Here is a 12,404-nt window from a genome sequence, read left to right on the forward strand (position 1 = left end):
TATAAGTTTGTTTATGTAAAAATAAAGATTTAATTTATCCCTGTGCAATAGCTCAGAGCAAAATACACTGTTTATTGTCTGCAAACAAGATATCACATGTTTCTTATACGGGGAGGCTGACATCGGGGACCCATGCGCCAGCAGCGTCGTCAACGTTTTAAAGGCGGCAGGGATGGAAAGAAAAAATAAACCAAAAATCTGTTGGTACAAAATCCAAGAAAAGAAACATTTTCGTTCTGAGAGGATAACATGCGGGACCCATGAGGCGACATCCTCAACGTTTAATGTTAGAGGCCGACATGTGGGACACTGTGAGCCAACGGCGTCCTCAACGTTTTAAAGGCGGCAGGAGATCGAAAGAAAAAATAAGCCAAAAATCATTTGCTATTCAAAATCCAAGAAAATAAACATTTACCGTTCTGAGAGGATGACATGCGGGACCCATGAGGCAGCAGCATCCTCAACGATTCTAAGGCTGCAGGGGATCAAAAGAAAAAAAAAGGAAACATCCAGAAATTTATTAGGGGTTCAAAATAAATCCATCAAAGGAAAGTTTTATTGTTCATAGAGGATGGCATGTGGGACCGACCTGCCAACAGCGTTCTCATCGTTTCAAAGGGGGCATGAGATCAAAAGAAAAAGGCAAGTAGCCAAAAATTAGGGGTAAAAATTAACTTCAAGAAAGGAAACTTTTATTGTTCGTAGAGGATGACATGCGGGGCCCATGATCCAGCAGCTTACTTAAAGTTTCAAAGGCGGCATGAGATCGAAAGAAAAAAGGCAAGTGACAAAATATCAGGAGCCAAAGATAATCCAAGAAAAGAAACTTTATTTACATAGAGGATGACATGCGGGTCCCATTTTGCAGCAGCGGTCCCAACGTTTCAAATGCGGCTTGAGATCAAAAGAAAAAGAAAGTAGCCAGAAATTAGGGGGTCAAAAAAAATCCAAGAAAATAAAGTTGATGGACATAGAGGATGACATGCGGGTCCCATGAGCTAGCAGCTTACTCAACGTTTCCAAGGCGGCAGGGGATCAAAAGAAAAAGGAAATAGCCAAAAATTAGAGGGTGAAAAAAAACAAAGAAAATGAACTTTTATAGTACATAGAGGATGACATGCGGGTCCCATGAGCCAGCAGGTTCCTCAACGTTTCAAACGTGGCATGAGATCGAAAGAAAAAGGCAAGTGACCAAATATGAGGAGCCAAAAATAATTCAAGAAAAGAAAGTTTTATAGTACATAGAGGATGACATGCGGGTCCCATGATCCTGCAGGTTCCTCAACGTTTCAAACGTGGCATGAGATCGAAAGAAAAAGGCAAGTGACCAAATATCAGGAGCCAAAAATAATTCAAGAAAAGAAACTTGATTGTACATAGAGGATGACATGCGGGTCCCATTTAGCAGCAGCGGTATCACCGTTTGAGAGGCTGCACGGGATCGAAAGAAAAAGGCAAGTGACCAAATATCAGGAGCCAAAAAAATCCAAGAAAAGAAATTTTATTGTACGTAGAGGATGACATGCGGGTCCCATTTTGCAGTAGCGGTCTCAACGTTTCCAAGGCGGCACAGAACCAAAAGAAAAATGAAGTAGCCAGAAATCAGGGGGTGAAAAAAATCCAAGAAGAAAGATTTCAATTAGGCTGCATCTGGACATCTGGGCCTTCGAACTATCCTGCTTGGCCTTTTGACTCGTACAATTTCAGCCCACTGCAAAACAGGAAAGTTCCGAATTTTCTAAAAAAAGCAGGAAAGTCCTATGCTTCGCAAAGACAAAAAAACAAGGAGATTCAACATATAAGTTTGTTTATGTAAAAATAAAGATTTAATTTTCCGTTTGAAATAGCTCAGAGCGCAATACACTGTTTATTGTCTGCAAAATAATCAAGATATCATATGTTTCTTGTACGGGGAGGCTGACATCGGGGACCCATGAGCCAGCAGCGTCGTCAACGTTTTAAAGGCGGCAGGGGATGGAAAGAAAAAATAAACCAAAAATATGTTGGTACAAAATCCAAGAAAAGAAACATTTTCGTTCTAAGAGGATGACATGTGGGACCCATGAGGCAGCAGCATCCTCAGCGTTTATTGTTCATAGAGGCTGACATGTGGGACCCGTGAGCCAGCAGCGTCCTCAACGTTTTAAAGGCGGCAGGAGATCGAAAGAAAAATTAGCCAAAGATCATTTGGTAAACAAAATACAAGAAAAAAACATTTACCGTTCTGAGAGGATGACATGCGGGACCCATGAGGCAGCAGCATCCTCAACGATTCCAAGGCGGCAGGGGATCAAAGGAAAAAAAAGGAAATATCCCGAAATTAATTAGGGGTTCAAAATAAATCCATCAAAGGAAACTTTTATTGTTCACAGAGGATGACATGTGGGACCGACCTGCCAACAGCGTCCTCATCGTTTCAAAGGGGCAGGAGATCAAAAGAAAAAGGCAAATAGCCAGAAATTAGGGGTCAAAAATAACTCCAAGAAAGGAAACTTTTATTGTTCGTAGAGGATGACATGCGGGACCCATGAGCCAGCAGCTTACTCAACATGTCAAAGGCGGCATGAGATCGAAAGAAAAAGGCAAGTGACAAAATATCAGGAGCCAAAGATAATCCAAGAAAATAAACTTTATTGTACATAGAGGATGACATGCGGGTCCCAATTAGCAGCAGCGGTCTCAACGTTTCAAATGCGGCTTGAGATCAAAAGAAAAAGAAAGTTGATTGTACATAGAGGATGACATGCGGGTCCCATGAGTCAGCAGCTTACTCAACGTTTCCAAGGCGGCAGGGGATCAAAAGGAAAAGGAAATAGCCAAAAATCTGAGGGTGAAAAAAAACCCAAGAAAATAAACTTTTATAGCACATAGAGGATGACATGCGGGTCCCATGAGCCAGCAGGTTCCTCAACGTTTCAAACGTGGCATGAGATCGAAAGAAAAATGCAAGTGATCAAATATCAGGAGCCAAAAATAATTCAAGAAAAGAAACTTGAGTGTACATAGAGGATGACATGCGGGTCCCATTTAGCAGCAGCGGTATCACCGTTTGAGAAGCGGCAGGGGATCGAAAGAAAAAGGCAAGTGACCAAATATGAGGTGCCAAAAAAATCCAAGAAAAGAAAGTTTTATAGTACATAGAGGATGACATGCGGGTCCCATGAGCCTGCAGGGTCCTCAACGTGGCATGAGATCGAAAGAAAAATGCAAGTGACCAAATATCAGGAGCCAAAAATAATTCAAGAAAAGAAACTTGATTGTACATAGAGGATGACATGCGTGTCCCATTTAGCAGCAGCGGTATCACCGTTTGAGAGGCTGCACGGGATCGAAAGAAAAAGGCAAGTGACCAAATATGAGGTTCCAAAAAAAATCCTAGAAAAGAAAGTTTTATAGTACATAGAGGATGACATGCGGGTCCCATTTAGCAGCAGCGGTCTCACCGTTTGAGAGGCGGCAGGGGATCGAAAGAAAAAGGTAAGTGACCAAATATGAGGTGCCAAAAAAAATCCAAGAAAAGAAAGTTTTATAGTACATAGAGGATGACATGCGGGTCCCATTTAGCAGCAGCGGTATCACCGTTTGAGAGGCGGCAGGGGATCGAAAGAAAAAGGCAAGTGACCAAATTTGAGGTGCCAAAAAAACTCCAAGAAAAGAAAGTTGATTGCTCATAGAGGATGACATGCGGGTCCCAATTAGCAGCAGCGGTGTCAACGTTTCCAAGGCGGCAAGGGATCAAAAGAAAAAGGAAGTAGCCAGAAATCAGGAGGTCAAAAAAAATCCAAGAATAGAAAGAATTTTGGTTCATAGAGGATGACATGCGGGACCCATGATCCTGCATCGTAAACGGCTCGATCGGAGAGCGTTGAACGAGATGGCGCGATCCAGAAAAAAAACAATGCCAGAGAGGCTGCCATCTGGGCCCTACATCCCTCGGCGGTGCGGATTTGCGTTGACTCGGCCGGCGAACCCGAGAATTCGAGATGCACCACGTCCCGGGCCACCATACGCAACGTTTTGGCCGGTTTCGTCGGGCTAGGTGGCCTCAAAAACGAGAAAAAAAACGTTTTGACATGCACAACGGACAGACCCAAAATCGTCGGCCATGGTACACCAGCAACCACGGCGCGACTTCAACTTTGTTGGCCGTGGCAACTTTTCTTGTAGTGCTTGTGGGTCATCAAGACTATTTTCTTGCGTTGTTGTCGGGTAGCATAGCTTTATTTATAAGACCACTTGAAGGTGATAGTGTTCGCTGAAATTTATTTATTATGGGCAAAGCTTGTGAAGGGAAATTCCCTATATTGCCATCCACTACAAGAAGAGGTACAACTCTGAACACCTTTGTTGCTCTTGATCCACTATCTGTTATGAGTAAGCTTCTTACTCCACCATATGCACATGCTACACATACTGCTACTTCTGCTGAATCTGAAAATGCTTCCGGTGATTTTGATGATGCTTCTACTGCGCTTGATAAGAGTGGTTCATTAGGACCTTTTCTAGATACTACAATTGCTAGAGCTAAACAAATTGAAAACACTGAAAACTATTACACATGTTAGTTCACCTGAGCCTAGAGGGTGTCCTAGTGATGATCTTGATGAAACTTATATTCAACTTGATGATGACTTCATTGAAGAATGTCATGCTACTAGAGATGCAAGTGCTATTAAAAGTCTTCTTGCAAGACGAGTTGTTAGATATAAACTGTCTCCTTATGCTAAGTTTGCCACATCTCCCATACACATTAGAGATAAGGATTATGATTTCTCTCTAGATTTATCTTACATCTCTATTGTTGAGAAAGAACCTTTTTGTGGTACTAAAAATGAAAGTCCTATGAAACATATGAATGAACTCTCTACTTTGAGCAATTTATTCTTTGGTGATATTAAGAAACGCACTTACTTTGTCAGTAAAATTTTCCCTTTCTGTTTGAAAGGTGCAGCAAAAATTTGGTATGATAATCTGTCTCCTGGATCTATTGATAGTACTATTGGTTTGGTTAATGCTTTATTTCAGAAATATTTCACTGCTAGTGCTCAACATACTGCTTTGCAGAAAAACTTTCACTTTCTGCAGGTAGAAGGAGAGAAATTTCTTGCATATTGGGCAAGGTTTTGTTCTTTAATTAGCGCACTACCTATACATCCATTATCTAAAAATGAACTCCTTGATATATTCTATAATGGACTAATTGTTGAATCTAGGACATACCTGGATAGTTGTGTTGGTTGTGTTTTCGAGGAAAAGAACTCCCACTGAAGCTGAGGAATTATTGGCCAAAATAAGCCACAATTATGATGATTGGACTATACCTAAGACAACCCCAACAACCAAGAAAAGGGTAATGATTGAATTAAATGATGAAAGCATCCTAGCATAAGATAACCATAGGCGTGTGTTCCTACTTTGTCGTGTGTGCTCGCAATGAGAAACTTGCACGGCATCTTTTGTCCTACCAGCCCGTTGCAACGGGGCCTCAAGGGAAACTACTGGTAATTAAGGTAGTCCTTTTAATAGAGTACTGGAGCAAAGCATTAATACTACATGAACACACGTGATCCTAACATCAGAGCCATCCCCTCCGGTTATCCCAATTGTTGTCACTTTGGGAACTCGGGTTCCGGACAACGATATGTGTATACAACTTGCAGATATGATCAAAAACAATAATTATCCTCATGAATCAATAACATGTTCAGATCTGAGGTCATGGCACTCGGGCCCAAAGTGACAAGCATCAAGCATAACAAGTTGCAACAATGTCAAAAATACTAACAACAGATACTAGGCACTATGCGCATAACAATCTTATAGCTATTACATGAACAATCTCATCCAATCCCTACCATCCCCTACAGCCTACAATGTGGAATTACTCACACATGGATGGGGGAATCATGGAAGCTTGATGGAGATGCGTCGGTGATGGCGATGGCAATGATCTTCTCCAATTCCTCGTCCCGGCAGGGTGCCAGAACGGAGGGTTTCAGGTCCCGGATTGGGGTTTCTGGTGACGGTGGAGCAGCGGAACTCTTTCTGGAAAAACATGAAAACCCCTCGGTTTCAGGCCAGGAGGCTTAATATAGTCAGACCACCCCTAGGCGCGGCCAAGCTTGGCCCGCGCCTAGGGCAGGTGTGGGCCCCTCATGGCCCCCCCTTCTCGTATTGTGGCTCCGTGAGTCTTCGGGTGAAATATGGATTTTACGATATTTTCCGAGAATTTTCCTAAAGTTTTATTTCTGCACGAAAACGAGACACCAGAGCAATTCTACTGAAAATAACATCAATCCATGTTAGTTGCATTCAAAACCCACAAATTAGAGGGCAAACAACACCAAAAGTGTTCGGGGAAGTAGATACCTTTTGGACGTATCAACTCCCCCCAAGCTTAGCATATTGCTTGTCTTGAAGCAATTCAGTGACAACTGAGTGCGATAAAAGAAAATTTCACGAACCTATTTGCTTCATATGATGAATATATTCTCATTACATGATCAAATACTTAGGCAATTCATAATAAGAAGTATGCATCTAAGGTTACTCAATAGTTTATGCAAGCTCTGAAGAGATACCAACACAATAATAGGCAACATGAAATATAAGTATCTGCAGTATTACAATGTTCATAATATGATATGATAAAGTGGTATCTGGCTTGCCCTTATTTGTGGATCAAAACATAAATGCCAGGGCACCTCTGAACTTCAAGAGAAGAATAGAAGTAAGAATATCGAAAGATTCAAGCATCACAGTTATACCACAATTTATATTATTCTGGGACAAGCATATTACGCTAAGAATGATAGCTATGCTTTAGAGAAGTTGCTCAAAGAAAGGATGGCGACTCAACATAAAAGGTAAAAGATTGTCCCTCCGCGGAGGGAAGTAAGATTACTCATGTGCTAGAGCTTTTCATTTTGAATACAATAGGAGTGTTGAAAATATTTTTTTGAGAGGTATGCATGTCTATGTCAACGACTGGCATTGAATGATTTATCATCCCTTCATATAGTGACCTCAAGAGAGGCTCCCATTTAGTTCTCCAATGCACACCATTATTTAGGATCTCTCCATTACATAATAAGCGGAGCAGTGTTTGTTTATTTGTTCATTTTATATTTTATTTATGATGGGCATCCTATTGCCTTGCTCGTTTTGCAATATTATGGACCAGCACATTATGCATGCTAGTCATGGTATGAATTCATGAAAGGACAATAAAGCACTCAATACTTCCTCATGAGCTAAAACAAAACAAAACATGTGGTAATTTTGAAGGTTTAAAGGTAGCACACAATCAATTCACTTTGGAGTGACAATGAAATACCACATATATGTATGTATGGTGGACACAATTGGCACTTTGGTTTTTGGTGATTGGATGCACGAGTAGAGCTCATACTCAGTACAAGTGAAGGCTAGCAATAGACTGGGAAGCGACAATCAAGAAATCAGTAATTGTCATAATCATGCTTGCAACAGACAAAATTAAAGGAAGCATAAGAGTAATACATGAACTTCGAGGCAAGATAAATCATTGAGGCTTAAATGACTTTTATTTTAGTCTTATGCATGCTTGAGCTTGTGCTAAGTCGATTCAAATGAAGCATTCAGAGGAGGATACCACAATGTCATACCGTTATATTAATAAAGCAATGCAAGCAAACATATATATGACATGTTACCTACTATTAGTAAATTGGAACTAATCATGAGAGAGCATAAACTACTGAGCATCATTAAGTAGCATACAACTTACACAATCAACTAAGCATGTCCACATAAATGAGTATATGTACAAAAACGAAAACAAATAGAGTTCATAACAACCTCTCACCACAACTCGAATTGTCGTGACCGTCATTATTGCTATTTATTTGTGTGGATTGAATAATATGAAATGATAACCAAGCTCCAATGAAGTAACGGAAGACTGTTGAACCCTGCTGCAACTTTACAAAACAAAATAAGAAAATCAAATAGGTCAAATTTTAATCAACACACGAAGCAAAATCTTTTTGGATTTTCGAGTAGCAAACCATAAAAAGAAAATGAAGGAAACTAAAGAAGCAAATGAAGAGAAACAACATACATATTTTTGGTATTTTTCTGTTTTGTAAAGTATAAACAAAAGCAAGAACAACGAAATAAAGAAAACTAACATAGATACGCAAATGCAACTAGTGGTAGGAATCTGCCAACACAGAACATCAGGCAAAGATCAATTTTTTAGAAAATGTTTTGTAGCTCAGGTCGCAAAGTTCTAAACTAACGAAAGTTAGAAAACAACCTGGATAATATGCTCAAAACTTTGAAGCTCAAAATTCCGTTCTGGCTGAGAGTACGAATTTTTTCGGTGACATCACGGAATCTGTTTTTGGACTGCAACTTCCCCAATTCTTACCTCCTTCCTATTTGAGGCTATCCTTGGTATAAAAACGAAATAAATAGGCTAAGGAGAGTTTATTACAGTAGTAACAACTTCAATATTCAACAAAATAGAAATTACAGAAATAGACTAAACAAGAACAAAAAGAAAGCGAAACATGGATATACAAAGTTCCGACGGAATATGATGTATCGGTGAGTGAGATGTCGGTATACCTCCCCCCAAGCTAAGGATTTTGGCCTAAGTGGAGATCAACCCCAACGTGATTAGTAGCTCCAGGATGATGGGTCATCCCTAGCATGATCGTACCCCGGCCCTCGTGAGTAGGAAGAAGCAGAAGGCCCATAATCATAGTCAGGTTGCTGATATGGGAACCCAACAGTGTTGGAGGGCTGGACGAAATTATCTTCGGCCTCCCCTCCATCATCTTCTACATGTTGGCCCTGCTCCTCTATGTATTTGTCAAGTTCCTGCTCCTCTATGTATTTGTCAAGTTAAACAAAAGAGGCGCAGGAAAATTGACTAAACGATCGGACTTAGCTACCCTCCATGATGATTTCTTGAAAAAGGTAATTTCATAAGGTTGGTTGCCCATGTTGGCTTGAAAGAAAACAAATTTGTGTTGCATCATGGAGTTAAGATCAAGCCTCTCTAATGGAAATTGAATGTCTAAATCATGTGGAACTAGACCGTGAAAGGCTAATAAACGAGAGGCATGAGGCCTCCACAAACTCCTCCTTTCTTACGGTTAGTAGTAAGACGGAAAACTATCAAAGCAACCAAATTATAAGTTCTATCTCGTTTCAAGGCAGCAGCTAGGAAAGCTAAATCATAAGAGGATAATTTATTTGCATTCTTTCTATCTAGAACACACTTATTAATGAAATAGGAAAAATACCGAATAGATGGAAGTTGAATACTTCGGATTTTGCCATCCTCATCTGAGAAACGTCTTCCCTGGCAAATTCCTTTGTAGAGGTCCAGCAATATCTTGGGTCGCTCCTTGATCCTTCCACCCGATCCTCATTGTGGCACTCTAATGGCTGCACATAAATCATCAAAAGGCAAGTTGACAGCTTCATTAAAAAAATTGTAGTGAACCATGGGGTTAGGCAAATCCCAACTATATCTGAAATCTTGCACCACAGACATAGTTAGTTTTTCATATTAGTATGGTTCACCATCAACAAAACTTTCCAACCCTACAGAATCCCTGCAGCACTCATGAATTCCGCACATGGATAAAGAGAAGGGACACTCGGTCTTCCCGGTGGACCCTCATAACTTCATTCCCCTCCAATTCTTGTTGATTGAGTTGATATGCATTACCTTCCATCTCTGATTTTTTTAAAAACCTCATAAAAATGATTTAAGACAAACAAATGAAGGAGAACACTTATAGAGACTTGCAAGAGGACTAAACATGCATCAAAACCACTTATCTAACCATAATACAAGCATGCAAGCTCACTTAACATGTCATCTATAGCAGCAAAATACTCAAGATATACTCCACCAAACATAATTCTACTTGGATAATCGAAGGAATCACATACCAGAGAGCAAATACTTCAAATTTCAGCAGGAAATATGGGCTGAGCAAGGAGATCGAAAATTCGCGAGGAAGAATAGCAAGGACACGGGTTTGAGCAATGGTGGGGTGCTTTTTCGAGGGGGAAAAGAGAATGGCAGAGGAGGGAGCAAGTGGAGGGCCATGGGGCCCACACCTGGCCTTGGCGCGGCCATGGTGCCACCCGAACCCACCACATGGTGTGGTCGGCCGGTGGGTCCCCCTAGGCTGCCCAGGTGCCTCCCTGCCCCTTTTTATGCGTAAAATTTTGTAGATATTTTCTGGAATTTTTCGAGACACTTTATTTTTGGGCAATTTTCAGAATTTGAATAATGATTCTAATGCAGGAAAACAATTATGAATGATGAAAAACAAATTCAAAACCAAGTCTACAACAACTCCAAGATATTCTAATATAAAATTAATCAATGGTTCATAGGTGAAAACATAGTTTCATTCATTCAAAATTACTTTGTTAACAAGGTTGATCAAGTCTTGTATCAAAACAATTTTATATGAATCAAAACTTTACATTTCACAATATGATTATGTTACCTCAATCTTGACAGGCATAGTCCCAATCATGACAATATCATTCTCTTTCTTGGGCATTAGCAAAGGCAAATGAAATTTCGCAATTTGGATGGTATCAATATTAATAACTGAATTTAGACAATAATTTCCCATCAATCTTCTTGGGAAAATAAACCATGGGCTTTTTTCATCAACATTGAAAGTTACTTTTCCTTGGTTGCAATCAATAACAGCCCCTGGAGTGTTAAGAAAAGGTCTCCCAAGAATAATAGACATATTATCATTTTCAGGCATTTCCATCGCAACAAAGTCAGTTAATATCATACAATTATGAGCAACTTGAATAGGAACATCCTCACATATACCAACATGAATAGTAGTAGATTTATCATCCATTCACAAGGACATATCAGTTGGTATTAATTTTTTTAGATCAAGTCTCTTATAGAGAGAAAAAGGCATAACACTAACTCCTGCTCCCAAATCACACAAAGCAGTTCTAACATAGTTATTTTTGATGGAGCATGGAATGGTGGGTATACCTGGATCACCGAGCTTCTTTGGAACCTTGCCATTAAAAGAATAATTAGCGAGCATAGTGGAGATTTCCTCATTATGAATCTTCCTTTTATTAGAGACAATATATTTCGTATACTTTGAATAAGGAGGCAATTTAATAGCATCAGTTAAAGGAATTTGCAAAAACAAAGGTTTGATCCATTCACAGAACTTGTTATAGTGTTCTTCCTCCTTCGATTTGTGTTTATTATCAGGAAAAGGCATTCGTTTTTGCACCCAAGGTTCTCTCTCACTACCATGTTTAGCAGCAATGAAATCTTCCTTAGTGTACTTTGTATTTTTAGTATTCTTTTCAGGTTCCTCTTCAATTTCTTCTTTATCAGAAGCATCATTTTTATCATTTTCAGTTTCAGCATCAGAGATAGATATACTATTAGGATCTTTAGCAGGTTCAGAGGATTCTACAACAGTTTTCTTTTTCTTAGACTTAGTCCTAACATCATTAGCTTGTTGAGAATCTTGTTCACTTCTCTTTGGATGTCCTTCATGATATAAATGATCTTGAGTAGAAATACCACTTCTAGTTCTTATTTCATAAGCATGTTTTCCGTAGAAGCATTTACTAACAAATCTTTTTGCACTTTAGTGAGCTGATCAATTTGAGTTTGAACCATATGGAAATGTTTAACAAGCATATTAACATCATTAGAGGTTCTTTCCAAAATATCATGCAAATTATTGATAGCTCTAGAATTTTCCATTAGGTGATTTTCCACTCTCTTATTAAAATTATCTTGCTTAACAATATAATTATCAAATTCATCTAAGCATTGATCAGGAGGTTTGGAGTAGGGAAAACTATCAAAGCGTTGGAGAGAGTGTACCTCAATAGTGGAAGAACGAGGGATTGGCTTACATAATTCTTGTATAGGTGGTAGATTCTTCACATCTTTAGATTTAATACCCTTCTCCTTAAGAGATTTCTTGGCTTCCCTCATCACTTCATCATTGAATTCAATCACTTCTTCAGTGCTGGTGTTGGCTCCGGTGTAGTACAATCATCATAATTTTTGCTTATTTTGGCCAATAATTCCTCAGCTTCAGCAGGAGTTCTTTTCCTGAAAACACAACCAGCACAACTATCCAGGTATGTCCTAGATTCAACAGTTGGTCCATTATAGAATATATCAAGGAGTTCATTTTTAGCTAATGGATGTTTAGGTACTCCTCTAATTAAAGAACAAAATCTTGCCCAAGATTCAAGCAATTTCTCTCCTTCTACCTGCATAATGTCAAAGATTTTCTGCAAACCAGCATGTTGAGCACTAGCAAGGAAATATTTCTAAAAGAAGGTATTAACCAAACCAATAGGACTATCAATAG

This window comes from Lolium perenne, chromosome 7 (genome assembly GCF_019359855.2).
Source record: "Lolium perenne isolate Kyuss_39 chromosome 7, Kyuss_2.0, whole genome shotgun sequence".
Taxonomy (NCBI): Eukaryota; Viridiplantae; Streptophyta; class Magnoliopsida; order Poales; family Poaceae; genus Lolium; species Lolium perenne.